Raw genomic sequence first — 18985 nt, 5'->3', positions numbered from 1 at the left:
CAGAAAGTTTATCCGCTGTCTGTATGCCTTTCAATTATCAGAGCTGAGTCCAGCTGCTACTTTGTATCAGATCAGACAGAGTAATGCTAATATCTAGATAGAATCATTCCATATTCTTGCAGTGTCCCTCTTCTCCAAAATGAAAATTGTGTAGATGATGGGCTCTTTTTTTGTTGCTGAAGGTTTTTTATTGCTTCTTTCTGTTTATGATAACACTGTATGTTAACCTCTTCATAGCTTCTTGAACATAAAGACAGCATGAAATAACATTAGAGATATCTAAACTGTTACTGTATGTATGCATGCGAACACACTCTGCACCATTTATCTACTGAATATTTTACATTTTTTGCCCACATACATTTAAGGCAAATTTATAGAAACACACACCTCCATGGACATCTATGCTAATTCACAATGGTAATAGTACACATGAAAACCGCTCTTACAGTGGTCTATAAAGATATTCACTGAATAAGCATATTTCAAATTGCTGAATATTTTAAAAATGCAAGGTTAATGAATGCTTCACTGTTTCCTTAGTTGAAATGAATGGTGCTTTCAGAGATTTAAATGGTCTTTTAGCCTTCAAAGAAACTTCTTCTTTTTCTCTTAACACATCTCTGTTCCAAGAAATTACAGGTCAGTTAACATAATGTCTATGTCAGGTAAATTGTTAAAAAGCTTTTTAAAGATAAAATTATCAAATATAACAGAATAATAGAATAATAAGTATTGCTGAATAGGGAACTGAAGAGTACTTGTTAATATTTTTTTATCGTCAATGAAAAAAAGGTACTTCAGACACTACATTGGGGAAAAGGCGAATGCACAATTTTGGTCACTGTTCTTCAAAAGTTCATAGTGTGAAGAGAGTAGACAGAGAGATTCCTCCCCACTCCCAACCCACCACTATGGGTTGCAATGTTGCGAGAATGGGTAGATAGAAAATTCAAACTATTCCATAGTTTTGTTCCATGATTAAGCTAAGGAATTTGTGACTACAGATGAAGGCTATCAATTTAGATAGTTTTAAATAGGATTAGACAAATTCATGTAAGATAAAACTATTAATGGATGCTAGTCATGCTATCTTCATGGGTTTATGCTACTTCCAGAATCAGAGGCTATATGTCTCTCAATAGAATTGCTAAGAAACAATATAGAACAGCAAAACAACAATGGCCCTCATTTGCTGCTTTAGGACAAATAATAAATATCAGGTTGCCAAGCACCTACTACACCAGACAGAATTTAGGGGGACCTAGCAAGGCTTGTATGCTTATGTTGCGAAACAATTAAGATGAGTAACCTACAATATGTGGCTGCTGGAGATATCATTTACCAAGTGCTGACTTGCTGTGTAGGTTCTGGACATTTGTTGAGAATAGTTTTTTGTGGGTTTTTCAGGCTATGTGGCCATGTTCTAGAAGAGTTTATTCCTGACATTTCAGCAGCATCTGTGGCTGTCATCTTCAGAGATATTCTGCAATTTCTCTGAAGATGCCAGCCACAGCTACTGGTGAAACATCAGGAAAAACTCTTCTAGAACATGGTCACATAGCCCAAAAAAACCACAAAAAACTATGGATGCCAGCCATGAAATTAGTAACTTACACTGACACAGTGTGGGGAAGTAAAAGATGAGAGATGCAATAGTACCATTAAAAAAGAAAGAAAATAATTATATTTATATCTTACTGGAGTAGCAATTTTCAATATAATATTGAATTATTCACTTTATTCTGCCTTTTGTAAGAGAAAATTGAATAACAATAAATTGACAGTGACAAATGGGAGATGAGTTTCTTGTCTCATTCTGACTATATAGGGAAACAGCAAATTCTCAATAGATGTGCTGGCATATGCTAGTATGCACTGAAAAAATACTGACACAGATAGTTAGCCAGGATTGACAGCATGTTAAAAGTGGGTCATCAACAAGAAATTTCTTCCTCTAGCGTTTATATTATCTTCATGAAATCTGTCCATCTTTGTGTGCCCAACGATTGTAGAAAATGGACATGAGACAGGAGTCAGGAAGAACACAAGAGGTTGTTTCCTGCCAGGAGAAACTTCTGTTCTTCTTAAATAATAAACCAAGTCCCCATTTTGTTCTCCCCACTTTCAAAAGGGGTCCTTGAATTAAGTACTCCCAAGACATTGTAGGAAGATAGCAGGGGTGAGTGATCTTTGGCCCTCTAGATTATTTGACTTGCAACCCTGTCAGAGCACAGAGCACCCTGGTCAAGAAAATGTCATAGATGTGGCCACAGGAGGGACTGGGACAGGGTTACCAGAGTTCAAGTGGCAGCCATCGTGAGACAGCATTTGGGAAGCCCTTAGTCATAGTAAGCTGATGACACAGGGACAGGAGGTGAAACCAGCAGGCTTCAATTCTGAAGAGTCACAGCCGTCAGGTGACAGGAAACTGGATGACATCCCAGGAGGGGGAAGGGCTGAAATCCCAAGAGGGAATGTGTATATAAGGGAGAGGGATGAATGCTCTGTGTGGTGGAGTTTGTACATGGGCATCTGGCGGAGCTGTTTGATGGTGTATCTTGTAAATATTGAGCCTGACAAATAAAAGCCTCTTCATGAGAAAACTGGCTGTCCAGCAGTGTCTTTATCAAGGAAGCAGCAGTCTCTGCGTAGGAGGAGGTTTCCTGTGAAGCCTGGAGCTGATCTTCACAGCAGAATCTTTGGTTGGCATTTCCTGGTCTATGTACATGTCTTCTGCATGTTTGCATGTTAGATTCCTGATTCTACATGCCCCAACAAACTCTCTGATGCCCCATCTAGCATGGCAAGTAGAAAGTGATATATGCAGTTGTAGTCCAAGACTTCTGAAGTGTGAAGTGCCAAAGATTTTTCACTTATGCCACATAGATAAACTAGGGAAGGTTTCAGTATTTGTTGGATTGTACTAACTCCTAGGATAAATAAGTTACATAAGGCTCGAGACAGATGGGCCAACAGCGGCATGGCGGCAGCGATACTAGGGTTTTGGACCACCAGCAACCACACGGTCTGGAACCTCAGTGTGTTGCGTCATAATGTTTGAGGCAATCATATATCCAAATGTACTGAACAGGACTACTTCTCACTGGTAAAAACTGCTTTGTGTCAGAGTACATAATATAATGCAGTAACAAGGGAAATTTGTCAAGTAGTTTTGTGAGACTTGGATTGCAGGTAAAATTTCTCCTACCTTTTAAATAGCAAGTCTTCTGGGAATATTTATTTTGCTTTGAGAATCTGTTGGAAGGCAATTTATGTTCATTAGTGTCCTGGGAAAGCCTATTCATTTTCAAAAGCCATGCATAAGAATTGAATGGCTTGCATGAATTTTATTGCAAACATTTTTAATCAATGGAATTGCAGATCCTTTATATGATAATGTGCAGCTAAAGCCTTTTCCCCAAATCATAAAAGATTCATTGATACAAAGAAATTGGCTTATGTAAGTAAGAAGAAACACACTATGGAAGTCTTTGTACATTGAACATTTTGGGCTTACCTGGAAATGGATTAGACTGTCTATAGAAGATTAAGGACAGTCCTCTGAAAGAAAAGACAAAAAATCATAGTAAAGGGAGGAAATATGCAAAATGTAGGGAGATGAAAAAGAAAATACAAAACCTCTGTAACTTAACTTTGAGGGTGAAAACACCAAGTTAGTAGAATAATCAATTTGCTTCAAATGATTATGGCATTTTTAATGGTTTCTCTCTCTCAATCTCTCTCTCACACACACACACATACACACACACACACACGCTTGAAATTGCAGTGCTATAAGTATTAAGTCTGACTCATGACTAAAAGTCAATGGTTGTAGTTTATGTTGCATTTTTGTTAAGTTTGACACAGATGCTGGAGTGTTTCTGAGGGGCTGTACAGTCTACCCCCAAAGGGCTGCCTGTAGCCATCTCTTTCTTCACCAGATTGGAGCTACAGCAACCGCACATCATGGCCCCAATCTGGCCTTTCCAGTGCAAAAAGGAGCACTGTGAAACCGCCTGCCATGTGGTGGAGCACGTGGCTTCACATCAGCATGGGGATGGAGTTGGGGCATGCGGTGTGTGGATGCCACTCCCCACTCCACCCCCAGTATCTTAAAAACTAACAAATTTATTATAGTATAAACCAAAGGAGGGCCAGTGCATCAGGTCTGGCATCACACTTGCTCAATTTACCACTCTCCTATTTTGTAATAGGCCACAGTCACACTTTGTTCTGAACAGGAAGTAAGTAGTAGTTCCCTAAATAATTGGGAGTTTAGGGGGATCTGACCTGGAATTGCTCAAAACACCTCTAGGGCTCAAATGACATTTATGGGTCATCCCTACAATAAAATATGATGGATTGCTATCCAATTCACCAGTTATTCTCAAATATTATGCATAGGTGCTGCTGTATGGAAAGTGATAGCAGTGGAATTAGAAAGAAATTAAATGCAAGCAGGACAATTCACCTAAAGCTTAAATGTATACAAAATAAGCATAATTATAGTTCACAGTAGCAGTAATTAATGACAAACCACCAATCTTAAATTGCTAAAATGGTAGGATCAGCAGGCAGATAGAAATCCATTAAAATAACTCTAAAATGTTTTCAAATCCAAAATTTAAAGTGGTACCAAAATTTGATCCAACATTAAATCCAGAGACAACAAAACTGAATTTATTGATAAATTGCAATTTAGCAGTTTTGTGTACATTTGATCAAGAATCGCCACTTCCATATCAGCAATTAGACCTAAAGAAAGATTTTGATCCTACTGATTAGTGAATATTGCAGTTTCCATTATCATATACATGAATTGTTTCTATTTAAAAAGTTGAGCCATTAACGAGTAATGTATACATGGATTCTGTTTCTTAGGATTCCTCCAGATGAGTGCAGAAGAGATAAATAAAGAAAAGAGATAAATAAAACTCCTACTTTTTCTATCTTATAGAATTTTTACATGAGAAAATAAATCCTCTCATGGAAAGCACCTTTGACATTTTACAGAAAACAGCTCATTATCTGCAAACAGAAATAATGAGAGAGAGTGAGAGTGAGAAATCAAAAGTGAGAGGCATGTGGACATAGCCACGGAAGAACACAGCAGAACTAATAAGACACAGTCATGATCCAGAAACAAACATTGAAAGACAGAACATACCCCAGAGAGTGCTAGACTTCCTAACAGATGTTGCTTTGTTACTTATTTAGGTTATATGCATCGTGAAACAAGGGAGCACAGATTTTGGTTATGTTCAGCAGCTGTACAGCCATTACCATGGCTGTCGTTTAAAGTGCATTTGTGAACCTGGCAACCTTGCAATATGTTCACCACAGATGCTCAACCATAAGGCACATGGCAATCATGGAGGAGACAAGACCCATAAAACCAATGAAGACAAGATTATCCTTCCCAAAATACACAAGGAGAAGTACTTGTAAATTCTGTGAGGGGAAAGAACACATCATACTGCAAGTCTGGATAAACTTATCAATTTGTATGTGAAAGTACTATCAATGTTGATGCAAATGAAATAAGACATCTTGATTTTCTTTTAACACCCATTATCACAACAGGCATTGAAAATATCACCCGCTGTATATTTCACAACATCTTAGCTTTCATACCCTTGCCTTCACTTCAAGAGTTTGTGTCCTAGATTATATGATGTAAAAGAAAATATTTCATGGTTAAGTCCTGTAAACAGTTACAAACAAAACAAGAGACAAATGATCCACTAATATAGTGCTAGACTTGCATATGCAATAAGGCAAATAAGGAGCTACTAAGAAGCCAATGTGGTGATGTAGTTGGAGTGCAGGAGACCACAGTTAATTTCCCAGCCTAGCCACGAAACCCACCAGGTCACATACTCTCAGCCTCAGGAGAAGGCAATGAAAAACCTCCTCTGAACAAATTTTGCCAAGAAACCCCTATGATACATTCACCTTGGGGTTCCCATAAGTTGGAAATGACTTGAAGGCACATGACAGAAACAATAAGCAGCTACCAAAGTCTGGGGCTGCATTGGCCTCCTGCAGGAATATGGAAGCCTGCACATACAAAGCATTGTGCACTGTGCCTCAACTCCACTCTTCTCTCTCAGGATTCTAAAAAACATGAATAAAAAATAAACCCATAAAAACCAAGAAATCACCCCTATGCCTCCTAATGCTTTTTTTTTGGGGGGGGGGGATTTTATTAAAGGTTTAAAAGAGTACATCAACGAAACACGGGTTGTAAAATTACTAAAACATATTGGCAGAAAAATTATGATTCGGTAAAGAAGATTTTGAAATGCCTCCTAGTGAATTTGAGAGTGATTTCACTGAGTTTCACCCTTCTTTGGCTATTTTAAACCCAGAAGAGGCCTTTATTTAGCCAGGAAGTAAACTACTGATTTTTTGGGGGGGAGTAGTAGAAAAACTGTATTTTCCCGTCTTTTGTGTGTGGTGGGGACTATGGAAGTTTTTGGAGTACTGCGTTTCATAATTTTCCTTAACTTCACAGGAAGGCATATTAACAATGAAAGTTTCAGCATTCATAATTACTAGCTTCTGATCCAAGATGCTAAAGTTCCTGCAGTGTTCTCATGCAGAGGCTGTCAATTACCCACATGCCAGCTTTTCCAGGGCTCCCAAGTCAATCAGTGCCCATTTGGGTCTGGGAAGATGCAGAGCTGTACCAGGAATAGTCCAGATGGCAATGCACATCCCGGATTTTAAAAAGCTGCAGAAGGAGGTACTGATACCTCCTTGCTCACCATCTGTAAAAGTACTTGCTGTGGTGTAACTGCCAATCACTTACACGTGTATATGTCTTGAATAATTTATCAGTATTATTTATTCCATATCCTTATGGATTTTTATACATTCTTATCAATAATAAGCCAAAAAAAAAGGGAGTACAGCTATGTCTAGCATAGGAAAAGTCCCCTGCTTGTCCAGTTAAAGTGAGGACTCTTTAAGGGGGAAAAACTGCAACCTTAAATCAGCAATATAAACCTTATGGGGCACACAAGGATTCAAACCAGACGTTTAACAGCTAAGCAATTAAAGTCCACCATTTTTGGTTGGTTGGTTTTGATTTAGACTTCAAACTCAATTATTTTCATCAAAGGAATTTGAAAATGTTGCAAAATTACTATTTTTTTAAAAAAAGAACAAAATTTTCATCTATCTCTACATAGATAGATGAAACATACAGACCTTCCATTCCATCCATGTAAGCCCAGTTCTCCACCTGTAATGAAAGTACCATGCATAATATATGACTGACAGGCTGAATTTTGCTTGGTACTATGGGCTTGTCTACAATGGGGAAAATGCCACAGTCAACCTGAAGTCAGTGCTAGCAGTCCCCACAGTGTATGGCTACTTCTGGGGCAATATGATGATTTTGGGCCCTTATGATTTTGCCCTTAACTAAACAAAATTGAGGAGAACTCTGATGTTTCTCAGAAATCCTGTGGACCAGCTCTGCCCTGTATCGTGTATGTTTGTATATACACGGTAACAGTGACATAGGGGTTGTGCAGACCAGCCATTAAGGCCAGCCTGGGGGTGGTGTTGGAGCATGGCGTCCACACGATACATGCCCTGACTCTGTCCCCATGGTGGCATGATGCCAGGCACCACGTCACATGGCGTGCAGCATTAGGGCGCTTCTCTCCTGCTGCATTTACATGACACAACACCAAAGGAACACCTTAAAGCCACGGCTCTGGAAAGGCCAGATTGGGGCTGCAGCCCCGATCTGGTGCACTTGAAGGAGGCTGCAGGCCACCCCTTAGGGGCAGTCTGCACAGCCTCATAATCTCTCTACTAAATCATAACCTCACTTTCGCACCAAGCCTCTTCTCCCATGGAGGGATGTCTTACTTGGTTTGTTCCTATTTTTAAAATATATTAGTTGTGAAACCTGCATCTTTATTACATTTAAATCCTACCTTTCCTCCAATGATCTTAAAACAGCATACATGGCTTCCCTCACCCCCTTTAAACCTACACCTAAACTTAGGAGGCTAAGGGAGAGAGAGAGAGTTACTAGCTTGGAGACATTATTTAAATTTAACTGTTTAGTGGGGATCTGAATTTGTTCTCCTTGGTCTCAGCCAAAACTCTAACCTTTGCCTCACAAGTGTCTCTCAAAGCATTCAAGGTCAGTAGTAACAACTAAGAAGCTTTATGATTTATAAACTCATATTTGGTAAATTCTAGCTGTACTTTTCACTCTATTTCTGTTTTTCATACCAGACTTTGATGCTTCTTGATTTTGTTCATCTAGTCATCTTAAGCAAAGATGGTTTGTTGTGGTGTCACACTTGTGATAGAATAGAAACCTTTGCCTTTACATTTGCTTCATTGCACATTTTGCTTCTTTTGATACTTAATTTAGTAAAGCTTTTCTCTAGTGCATTTGCACTGGCTGTTTCCTTGGCTGTGATCAACAAACTAGTCAGTATATATACACTGGAAATTTAAGTGTGTTGTGTCCCAGGTGAACCTAAAATTGTTTTAAAATCAAGGTCTATAGCTGTTTGAAGACTGACCGTAGAGTTTGGCTTTTGTTTGTTTCTGCTTTAAATAGTTCTGTCAACATGTCGCTGGCTGTAATTCTCACTGAAGGAAATCAAAGGCACACAGGGGAGCAGGCTTACTATTTTCCTAGAAGACCATCAGAGATAGGATTTATGTTCTGAACTTCTTTCTGCCTATACAGCCACCTAGCTAGTTTCACAGCTGAATGGGGATCTAAACAGGGACAGAGTTTTCCATTCTCTTTTCTCTCATGCAGAGACTCCCAAAATGGCATTTTTAAAATGGTACTTAGAACTTCTGTGACTAACATTTTCATTTTATAACAATTTTTCTCCTGGATGATTTTCAACAACTTTGTCTAATGAAGAATTCAGGGGAGCTTTGAAAGCCAGCTACATGTACAATGTGCATTTGGGTTGGCCAAATAAAGTTATCATTAGCTCCATAAAGACAGGCCAAAATAAAGCTGCTTCTAGTCACTTTGGAGTAAATGATGCATGCGTCCTAAGAGACCAGAAGCTGCACCAAAGCTGCGCTCTAGTCCTTAGGACTGGAGCGTGTCTTTGGCACGGCTTCTGGCCTCTTAGGAAGCATGCATCTTTAAACATTGTACCTCCAAAGTGATCCAAAGCAGCTTTATTTTGGCCTGTTTGCATGGCGCCATTGTTTTGAACGTTATTGTATTAGAACAGAATCTTTACTATAGTCATACTTCAGCACAGTATTTTGATGTAGGGCCTACATGGCAACCCGAATATTTTTCATGAACCATTTGTAAGTCACCTTGGATGCCTTCGCTGAATTGAGACACAGAGTTATTAAGTAAGGGTTCGTATAACAGTGCCGGTCCCTTTTAGGTAGTAAGGCCCCACTCTGTCAGCTAAATACTAATTTGGAATTGCCTTCTTTTTATGATTTCACAGGTAATTTTGCCTTTGGTTTAAAGAAAAAGGGAAAGAGAAAAGAAAACTGGTACTTATTAAAGCAGCTGAGAAATTGGGAGGTCAGAAGGTCTGAGAAAAAACACAGCAAAGTGCATGAACACACAAATTAACTATTAACATAACCATTTTTATATAAAATAACCATACTAGAACTGTCTTTCGCCAGCCTTTTTGAACTCTCTGCTGATGGTTTTGCCTCTTTGGCCTGCTGGTGGGCTCATCAACAGGGAGCTGGTTCAATCATCCTCCCATTCTCTGCTGCAGATGAGGCGGAAGAAAGGAAGGAAGGAAGGAAGGAAGCAAGGAGGAAGGAAGGAAAGGAAAGGAAAAAGGAGATTCCCCCTGAGACCGGAGCTGCCTCCTGGACAAAGAGGAGGATGGCAGCAGCAGAAGGGCCATGCCAGTCTCAGGCACCAGCAGGAGATCCATCATCATCCTCTGCCTCTGGCTCCCAGAGTCTAATTCTGGAATTGGGAGCCCTCCTCTTCAGGGGGGGAAGGGAGGGAGGGAAGGGGAAGGGAAAAGGGGAAGAAGGGAAGGAAGGAGGGGAAGGGAAGAAGGGAAGGAAGGAGGTATGGGGGAAGGAGTGAAGGAAGGAGGGGAAGGGGGAAGGAGGAAAGAAAGGAGGGAAGGAAGGAAGGAAGAAAAAAAGGGAAAGAAGAAGAAGAAGAAGGAAGGAGGGTAGAGGGAATGAAATACAGTCGAAAACGAGGAGGGAATGCAAAGGCATACAGCACGGAATCCATACAGCGCAGCGTCCCACCACTGACCGCCCGCAACTGAACACCGTCCTTGCTTTCGGCAGTGTCTGGACCGCACAGAAGGCAGGTGCCGGTCTGGAGGGAGGAGGGGGGCTAGCACCAGACCCCGTGGCGTCCTGCCCTACCGCACATCCCTACTCACATTCCCGCAGCGCCCGTGACGGTCGGACTACGGTCACCTAAGGGGTGCGCACCCCCCAAGCGTCCGCCCGCTCCTGTTCCGTGCGGGCGGTGGCACAGAGGTCGAAAGGAAGGACGGCCTGCCTGCCCCCCGGCAGTGCTGGCTGTCACTCTTGCATGCGCCCTCCCTGGCGGCACTACGCACCCCCCGTGCCCGGAAGGAAAGACGCTAGGCAGTAGGTAGTCGACCTACCGGGGCGTGCGGTAGGCGGTTCGGCTGCAGGGCTGCCCAAGCTCTGTTACCGGTTTTGCGGCCCCACCTCAAGCACGACGGACCGGTCAGCGTACCGCCGTATCCCTGACGGACGTCCGCAGTGGCCGGAAGGAAGGGGGGACAGGCCGGGAGTCACGCCGGCGCCCCGCGCGGGCCTGGCCTACTCCCCCCCGAATCAGCCCGTCGTCCGGTCGCCCGGCCCCCCTGGCCCGCCCAGGCCCCGGCCCCGGCTGCGGCCACGCGGCTCCACCGTCGGACCGCGGCGGCCTGCCGCTGCCGTGACGTCCGCTGGAGCGTCCGCGGCAGCGGGCCCCGAGGCCCCGGGCCTCGGCGCGGACGGCTGGACGCGGCCCGCGGCGCGGCCAGCTTGGCGCGTCAGGTTGGCCGGCGGCAGGCCATCCGCGCGCACTATATCTCCCAGCGACCCTGCCCACCCACGCCCAGCCACGGCCACTGGCTGCTGGTCAGTTGGCTGGGCTCCATAAGCGCCAGCCAACTGACCAGCCAGTGGCAGAATGGAAGGGCATAGTGGGCAGGGCTGCTGGGAGATCTAGTTCGCGAGTCCGTCCTTCCTTCCACCCCTTCCTCCTCTTGGTTACTTCCCTTGTTTGGTTAAAGCCGAGGTTTGAATCCCAGACCAGCGCTCAAAGCACCCGCTGGAGTCTGAGAAGTTGAAACCACCCCAGAGAAAGTTCAATCAAAAACCAGGTTGTTGGGTTTTTTTTGTTTGTTTTTTGGGTGCGAGTGCTCCCATCGTCTTCGCCATTGTGCAGAGCTGCGGCCCGGCATCATTTGAACCCGGCTGAACCCGGCAAAGGCAAGCTTGACTGGTTGGGACAATTTTAAAAAAAAAAAAAAAAAAGCATGGGTAAACGCGGTGGGATTGTCCCGCCCCAAGTGGGGAATGTCCCCACACCCAAACGTCCGGTGCACAGCTTTGGAAGGCATTATGGCAGCCTTTCTCCTGCCACCCCTCCTGCTCGCTATCCTTCTTGCCTGTTGGAGTTGGGGAAGAGGGAAGGCTTGATTTTGGCTGGCTGCTGGTCTCCTAGCCTGAGGAGGCTTTTAACTTACCATCCCTGCCATCCGTTCCTCGGCTGCTGGCCCTGGCCTCTGCTGCCTTCTGTGCCCATGATGGAGTTGGGGGAAGAGAGTAGTCTTGCTTCTGGCTTGGCTGCTGGTCTTCCTGAGGGCTGGAGGAGTGGCTTTTGAAGCTTCCCACTCCTGCCATATCCTCCTGCTACTGCCTGGCCTCTGCTGCCGTCTGTGCCTCTGGTGGATTTGGGGGAAGCGGGAAGGCTTGCTTCTTGCTTGTCTTCTGGTCTTCCTGAGGGATGGAGGAATGGCCTTTGAAGCTTACCACTCCTGCCATGCCTGCCTGGCCTCTGCTGCCTTCTGTGCCCCTGGTGGAGTTGGCGGACAAGGGAAGGCTTGCTTCTGGCTTGGCTGCTGGTCTTCCTGAGGGCTGAAGACTCAAGAGCCCCATGGCAGATCTGTAGATGGAAAGATTCTTCTAATACAGTGGTGTCTTCTTGACCTCTCAGGCTGAAGACCAACAATGGAAGAATCAGGAGAGGAAGCAGACTGGATCCAGCCATGTTGAGTTCTCAAACCCAAGTGGCCAAGTGGATGCATTCTGGAACCTTTTCAGCCATGTAGCTGAGCTCCCATTGTGACTTCATAAGTCCTCAGGGTTCAGCTGAGCTGTCATGGTTGACTCAAAGATATATGCCCTTGTTACTCTGTAAAATCAGTGTCTCGCAGCACCTTTGAGACTGAAAGAGAAAATTTGGCAGGAGGAGCTTTCCTAAAGTCCAATTTCTACTGCACATCCCAGGATTTCTATCAGATGGAGCCACCGGACTGTCAAGCTGCATTATTTCTACAGAGCAGACGCACCCAAAATTAAACCTACACTGGAAATGTGGGCTGTATCTACACTGTGGAAATGAATGCAGTTTGACACTGCTTCAAGCACCGTGGCTCAGCAGGTAACAAGGACCCACAATAACAACAACAACAACAACAATAATAATAATAATAATAATAATAATTACCAACCCTATTGTATTTAATTGGACTTGAGCATATCCAAAGCAGGCCATGTTTTGTACTAGCTGAAGTTTCCAGGCTTGGTACCAGGGTTGCCCCATGTAGAGCGCATTACAGAAAGCTAAGCGAGAGGTTACCAGAGCATGTACCACAGTTTCAAGGTCCCTTTGGCCCAGGTAGGGTCACAGCTGGCGTATCAACCAAAGTTGATAGCAAGCACTTCTGACCGTTGCATCTACTTGAGATGTAAATTGCAGAGACGAGTCCAGAAATACTCCTAGACTGCGAACTTCGTCCTTCAGGGGAAGTGTGACCCCCATTCAGGACAGGTGGATAAACTTCCTTCCCCGGGCCTGTGGAACCTATCAGTAGTACTTCCGTTTTCTCTGGATTCAAACTGACATACTGACATAATTGTAATGCCATTCTTATCATTTGTTCTTGTTTTCTCCACAGCTTGGGCTCTTCTCACAGGAGTTATGAGACTTTTCAATCAGAGAATAGTCCAATGATTAGACTCATATAATTTTATTGAGAAGTGCTCTTTCATCCTAAGTGCACACACGTTAACAAGATAATACAAATCTAGCTAGGAGCAAACATGGATAAACCTCTTAAGTTTTGCTTTATTTCAGCCCTGAATTTTAAATAAAATTACTTTTTTTTATTCTAAGAAAGAAAGAATAAATATTTATAATTTGGTTAGTAGTCATTTATTCACTGAACTACAAGACAATATAAAAATATTTGTAGATGATGAAAAAACATTTGGGGAGGGGGGGGGAAGGCACACAAAGTTTTGTAAAATTAACATGCCCAATCAGATAGCATCATAAGAATAGTCAGTCCATGTGTAAAACCAATGAATGGAGAGGGCCTTATGTGCCCAGAATAAACATGTTTTTGGGGAGGGAACTGTGTTACTTTCTTCATGTTTTTAAGATATGAAAGAGAGGCTACTAATATTCATCAAATTATCTTCAATGCTCTCCTGCTATTTATGTGGGCACAAATAAATACATAGACAATGGAATTGTTAATGCTTCCCCAGAGAACATGAAATTGTGGCTAGGAGAATGGAAGAGACAGAGTCACAAGTGTCATCTTCATCCATCTTGTCAAATGCTTTCAGAAAGGTTTCTATAGTCAGAATCATAAATATCAATATAGGATGTACATTATATACTATGTCATGGAGACAAACAGATATGCTATTCCTTTGCATTTGTTCTTAGGATTTTGCTGATGAAAGCACAATTCATGGTTGCATTCTAAAAATGATCCCAGGGACGAGGAAGCAAGAGCCAATTATCCCAGGTACAATCAACCTTTATTTTCCTCAAGTTCTACTTCTCTTTCCGCTTCTCTTTCAATTAAAAGTATACATTGGCTGGGGCAACATTCAGCCTGGAATCATTGTATACTGGTCCCAAACACAGAATTCCAGAGGCAATTCCAAATAAAGTTTCTTAGGGGCTGTACAGACTGGCATGAAAGGGGCAGGTCTGTGCCACCCATGGAAGCACAGGACTGGGGCCACAGTAACTGCATGCACAGCTCTGTTGCCCCAATCCGGCATTTTTCTGGGCCAAAGAGAAGCAACAAAATGCTGCTTCTCTTCATCCCGGAAAAGGCTTGCCCTTGCAGCTTCATGCCCGCCTGCACCCCGATCCTAAAGAGGAGAAAAGGGTGACCCCTTTCTCCTCTGTATCATTGGTGCGGCTGTGTGGTTGCCATGCAGCTCCTTTCCACACCACTGGTAAGGTGCCATAAGCGCCCTCCAGCAGCGTCATGACATGTCCTGTGTGACATGCCATTTGGACGCATCACACAGAACATGTCATAGATGAGTGCCCCGTTTGGGCGGGGCCACGCAATCATGGTGGCGCCCACACATACGAGGGTTAGGGAGCGTGCGGTTACTGCATGCTCTCTAACCCTAGTATTGGCTGCGGCACACCACTTTCTGCCCATGTGTACCAGCCTTTAGTTTTATTTGTGAAATAATCAACATGCGCATGCACACAGACTCTCATGTGCATACACACAAGAAATAACAAGCAAAGGCAGAAAAAATAGTGCCTTTGAGGGTTGCTAAGAGGCGATCTGGGGCATCTGAAATAGAAATGGCTCAATAGCCACCATGGCAAGTGAGGGTGGCTGACTTATTAAAGAATCTGATAGAAGTTAGACAGAGGTTCTGGCCTTCAAACTAGACCAAATTGCTAGTGCCAAAGCAACCTAATTTATTCTCAAAATCATATCCCAGGGCAGTATTCTCAGGGTGAATAGATGACCTCATTGCCAAATGGATTTCCCAGAGGAGAAGAATGGTTGGGCTATGCAATAACAATTGGACAATTAGGTTATATGTTCTCAGATTAAAAGAGTTTCATTCCCAGGAGTAAACTCCCTTGTCTATGATATTACAGCAATCTTCCAGTATAGCTCAATATCACTTCTCCACGGTCTGAGGATTATGCTGATTCTGTTGTTGAGAAATCCCATCATGTCTTGAGTGTCTTGGGCTTCTCCAAAGCTGGGCTTTCCAGTTCAGCCTGGCATAACTGGCTTCCTATGCAGGGAAGCCTCTGTTTAGGCAACTTGCCTAAAATATCCCTTCTGATATTAAATTGATATCAGGGTTACAGAGAGGTAATGGAGTGCTGGTTCTTGTGTTACACTGGTAAATGAAAACTAATTATTCAAAGACAGCTCCTGCTCAAGAAAGGGGAAGAGCATTTGTGTAAACTGGATTGTAACCAGGGATCTTTGAGGGGAAAAACCAGCAACATTATCTTCCACTTGCTGGAATGCTGGCTGAGTCTTACCTAATTCCCTGTATTTGCCATGCCCTTCCTAAAATGCCTGTGAAGGAAAGAAAGTGCTATATTTGTTTAGCCTAATGATAAGTTTGAATCTTAAATCAAAGGGAGGGAATATATAACTGGTGCATACACAAAATTTTCTGGATTCTTCTCATCTTACTTTTGTTCCTTTCCCTTTTTATATTCTAGCTTCTGCTGTTTCCAGGTCATACAAGCACAGAGGAAACTGAGCAAAATTGTTGTGCTGGGAATGAGATTGCCTCTTTTCCTATGTTTTTCTGGTAAAGTAGACAAGAAGGAACCATGCCTGGCTTCACTGCTTTGAGGCAGATGCTCAATGATCTTCCTGCTGTTAGCAGGACAGGATACAGCCATCTTGCACTGCATGCTTAGTTTTAAGTCTCTTTTGCCTTAATGTCTGGCAATTCAGAGGATATGAAAGTAAGACCCAAGTCCATATCTTCCTGTGAAAGAATGAATGCAGCTGGCAGAAGCTTAACCAACTGCATAGAGACAGCTTTCATAGTTTGCCACATATGGACAGTTGTTACAGATGAGAAGGAAGTTGCAAGTCAGAGAGAGTGAGAAGTCCGAAACACACTGCAGAAATAATCCAGTTTGGGACTGTTTTAACTTGCCTTGTCTCAGTGATAGGGAATCTTGGGAATTGTAGTCTATTGTGGCACCAGAGCTCTCTGACAGAGAAGGCTAAATATCTCACAAAACTACAATTCCAAAAATTCCTTTGCATTCAGCCAGGGCAGTTAAAGAAGTCTCAAACTGGATTATTTTTGCAGTGTGATTTGGACTAGAGATTCAACATGCTAAAATATGTTGTAATGACAGCATGTTGCTTTGCAACTTCTGCATTTTCTTCTTGTTAACTGCTCTTGAGTCAACTCCAACTCATGGCAACCCTGTGAATAAGACATCTCCAAGACCACCTCCACTGCTCTGCTTAGGTTCTGTAAATTAAGTGCCATGACCTCTCTGATTGAGTCTATTTTCTCATCTATCACAAAGTGTCATCATTTTATGTAAGGGACACCATTCTACTATGACATTGAATATAATGGGACCTGAGCATCCACAGATTTTGGTATCCACAAAGTGGAGTCAGGAGGCTAGAATCAAACCCAAAGGACCACTGTTTTCATAAGCTGATTTTTTTCTTCAAATTTAATGCAGCAGTTATAAATGTGGACACTATCAAAAGTTATGAGATAACTTGTACTTCAGAAATGTATGACAAGAAAAACATAACTGTCTTCTTCTAGTGCCACATAAGGGCTGGACAACTGTTGGAGTGCAGGGGACCACATTAGCTTCCCAGAAGACATTGGAGGGTAACACTCCTGCCATAGCCCTTCATGAAAAATGGCCTGCAATTACCCTACGAGAGGCCCAGGATAATTTTTTTAAACATTTTGCACTTTAGGTCTAGGAAGGGAGCTTTCTACAACAGAGAGTGATTCAAAACATGGCAGAAATTTCTCTGCAGCCCCAGAGGTCATTTGAAAGAATTTGGGGAGCAATCATAGGGGAAAAAATGTTTTAAGCTCTTGGGTCCCTGGGAGCAACAAAATGGTGCAGGGGGCTGTACTTAGTTCTCAGTCCCAACTTTGTCAGTCTCTGTGTTAGAGAAAGGAACAGTAAGGAGGGAGCTTATCAGAGACCTCAATGTTGCATCTATTTGTGTGATTATTTCATTAGTTATAATGTCCACATTAGCTCAAGGCAATGTACACAATTATCTCCCCCCCCCCCCCCCCCCCGGCCCCCAAAACACACATATTTAATTCCTACATCCACCCAGTTTTATATCTTAGTGGAAGCAAGAACCTGGGTCTCTCAAGTCTCACTCCATTGCACTAAAGTATAGGGGAGGACTATGTAGCGCTCCAGAGTTGTTCAATAATAATTAATAATAATTTGTTTTATTTATATACCGCTATTCCAAAGATCATAGCGGTGAACAGCAAGTAAGCTAATTAGCAAGTAAGCTAATTTGCCCCCAACAGTCTGGGTACTCATTTTAGCGACCTCGGAAGGATGCAAGCCTGAGTCGAGCTTGGGCCCTTTTGCTGGTCTTGAACTCGCAACCTTGTGGTTTTGAGTGAATGGCTGCAGTACAGGCATTTAACCACTGCACCACCAGGGCTCCTTAGAGCTATCACTAGTCCTCACACTGGTTTTGTTGCATAGCACTTCTGGGTGACCAAAAATATCAGGAGAATCACATGACTCCCACCTGTTCTCTAAACACTACATCACTGAAAATACACTTTTCTAGCGATGAAATCAGAATTCAGAACTTAATGAGTCAAGCATACCCATCTTTCCATCTACTGGGGAAAAAAAGGGCTGTTTCAGAATGCAACTTGGGACTTCCGCTGACCTCTTCTTCTTCTTAAAAAAAAAACACCCCTATATTTTTGCTGATCCAGAAGGAAGGATGGGAAATCCAATGCATTGTTCTCACATTGAAAAGAAACAGGGATGTAAAAAGCATGGTTTCATGATGTAACTGAAACAGAGCATTGTTACAAAATTGTCTATGCTTCAGTTCTGTGTGAAACAAATGTATATGCATATAATTCAGGGTGGCTCTTTCTTTTATTCTCCTCTGAAATCTTTAGCCCAACATTTTCCACCTGCCTGAAAGAAACAATTATCCTGCCTCTGTCTTTTTTTATTCTTTTCCCCCTCAGAGACACACAACTAAATTATAACTGGTTCAAGCAGTGCTGTTTTATTCTAGCTTTTGCTTGTCCTTCGCAGCCACTGGCTGAAATGAACCTCAGTCCAATGTCTAACCCACACTTAACAACTCTCACAGTAACCTTAACAACTGATGTGGAGAGCCCATCAGTGGTCTGCAATAGAAAATCATTAGCACTTTCCTAGCAGAACAGTGTGAATCATCTGCAACCTTGGAGGTCATGTTCTTGCACAAATAGAAATACTCCAGATGGTATCTCTGTGCACTTAATAGAGTGGCAGCAGCCACTGTGCTTTTAAAAACTAAAACATTATATTTGTGCCCATACAGCTTCCATCTGTAGAGAAGCAAGAGACATGGGAGATTCAGGTTCAAGTTCCCACTGAGCTATGAATCTCACCTTGGTCTAGTTATTTTTTCTAAGCCTGACCTACCTCTCAGGGCTGATGTTCTATTCTGAACTAATTTGAGACAATTTGGGTTATAAATTAACCAAGATATAAAAATAAGAAATAAATATCCACAAAAGTTGACCAATGTTTTGAAACCTTGATTTTAATACAAGACCTGGAGAAGGGGTAGGAAACCTTATAGTTTTAAAGCTTGCATTATTACTCCCATAATTCCTGACTGTGGGCAATACTGTTAGAAGTTTATGGTCCAAAACAGCTAGAGAGCAGTAGGACTAACATTTCAATGAGTCTCAGTTCATGTATTTGACTCCAACTATC

This window comes from Sceloporus undulatus, chromosome 3, assembly GCF_019175285.1.
Source record: "Sceloporus undulatus isolate JIND9_A2432 ecotype Alabama chromosome 3, SceUnd_v1.1, whole genome shotgun sequence".
Lineage (NCBI taxonomy): Eukaryota > Metazoa > Chordata > Lepidosauria > Squamata > Phrynosomatidae > Sceloporus > Sceloporus undulatus.
Note: the sequence above shows the minus strand (reverse complement) of the source record.